The sequence below is a fragment of the Lonchura striata genome, chromosome 9 (assembly GCF_050655825.1).
Source record: "Lonchura striata isolate lonStrDom1 chromosome 9, ASM5065582v1, whole genome shotgun sequence".
NCBI classification, from domain to species: domain Eukaryota; kingdom Metazoa; phylum Chordata; class Aves; order Passeriformes; family Estrildidae; genus Lonchura; species Lonchura striata.
This window is the reverse complement of record NC_140711.1, coordinates 7,822,655-7,824,563: the sequence shown is the minus strand read 5'-3', so window position 1 is coordinate 7,824,563 and position 1,909 is coordinate 7,822,655. Positions and strand designations below refer to the sequence as shown.

Here is a 1,909-nt window from a genome sequence, read left to right as displayed (position 1 = left end):
GTAAGCATCAGCTGATCAGAATTGTCCTTTTGGGGGGAACATTTAACTACCTTGATAACTTAAATTATCTTGCTAACTCACTCTTATACTGTCCCTTTCATTATTCAGTCTTTTGCAAGTTTTTATTGATTTTTCAGTCTTTTGTTTGGAAGATGACTCCTCATTTTCTGCAATAAGCAAATTCTCTCTCAACTTAAAACTTGTTCCATGATGGTTTTTTATGATTCTCAATACTCATGTATTATCTTAAAAAGACAATTGAGTTTATCTTCTCAAGACTCCTAAGCTTTGGAAATACAAGTGCAGAGAAGCAGAAGGCTTCAAGGGTCCATCTATTCAGTCTCACAGTTTGAGGACAAAAGTAACTTAGTAGAGCCCTTTTTGTTTTGTGTATTTTGTGTTCAGAGCAGGTAGGCCTGAGGCTGATAGGTAGCTGCTGTTATCCTAATGGACAGATGGGAAGGAGCAAGTTTTTAATGTAGACCTTAATCATCCAGATATTGGACTAACATTAGAACTCAGTGCCTTAACTCTGTCTTCTGCAATCAGCCCATAATTATTTGCCCTATGAGTGATGGAGTGCCCGTAGCCCCCGGTGATCTCAGCAATAGTTATGAATGCTCAGTGCTGCATAAAATCAGGTCAAATTTCTTGAGAGTGTCCACAGAGGAAGGAGCACTTATGTCTGAAGAGTCTGTAAGAATAACAAAGGGAAAGCAAGCTTGTTTTCATATGCTCAGTCCATAAAATTTATGCTTATTTAAAAAAAATTATAATTACCAATTGAAATTATAACATTTCTGTTCTTGAGCAAGCCAGATCTATAGGCAATTGCTACCATGAAGCATTGATTAGTATTTTTAGTATTAGTATCCTAGGTGTTAGGATAAAGCAGTATATGAGAATATATTTAAAAGCTATTGGACTAAACACTAGAGATCAAACAATTGTCTGAGTGATGTATGACATTTAAATTAATTATGCTACTATAGCTATGGTTAAAGGGTTGTATCAGCTTTCCTGTGTGATCTTGGTGTCGGTGCCTTAGCACAGACCTGCACAGTACAGGAATTAGCTGCTACCTTCTGGAAATGGTAGCAGAAGATACAGAAAAACTGATTGGTTTTGGCAGCTCACACATTTTTAGAGACAGAAAACTAAGTATAGAAGTGTGGTGCTATGGCTCGGATGTTTTTGTCATGTAAGGATTATTTTATTCCCAGCTCTGGAAGAAGGGATTTGTGCAGCCTTTCAGTGTGAGGTCTTGTGTTTGGAATGTCGAGCAGCACAGAATAATTTTGCGCGCTGTGATGTGACACTTCAGATGATTTTTCTGGCTGACTGGGCAGGACCTGTCTAGGCTAAAAGCATTTGGTGAGAGGAAGCAGCAACAGCTGTTTTGCCTGTAGAGTCAGTTCTGTGTGTTGGTGCAACTGAGGAGACAACTGCAATTGAAGGCAATTTAAATGGACAGCTAGTGGTTGCCACAAGGCAGTTTTTGATCCCACAGGTATGGGTAAAATGTCTGGTGATACCTGTAAAGAATGGAAGACAAAAGAAACTTAAGTCAATGATAATTAGCATCTGCTAAATACTCCACTTTTGTGTACAGGTCTTTGCTGTGTGGTTCTTGGCTGTACATTTTATTGAACTTCACATCATCCCTGTGTGCCCAGTGCTCCAGTCTGCCCAGGTCCCTCTGAATAGCAGCACAAGCATCTGTGTGTCAAACAGCTCTCCCAGGGTTTTGGGCTTGACAGTGCCGTGCCACTGCTGGTTGTACTGAAATGGCTAACAAGAACAGCAGAGGCACACTGGAGAGGGATGTGGGGTACTACTAATAATATATCCTGGATGATTTTGATGGGTGCAGGAAGTGAAGCATGGCCATGCTGTGCTAGCCTAGTTG

At 40.1% G+C, this 1,909-nt stretch overlaps 1 protein-coding gene across 7 annotated transcripts in view; it reads left to right on the top strand.

The window, feature by feature from the left end:
- STAG1 (STAG1 cohesin complex component) overlaps positions 1-1,909 on the top strand; it is a 167,072-nt gene that overhangs the window by 33,766 nt on the left and 131,397 nt on the right. The window lies entirely within an intron of this gene.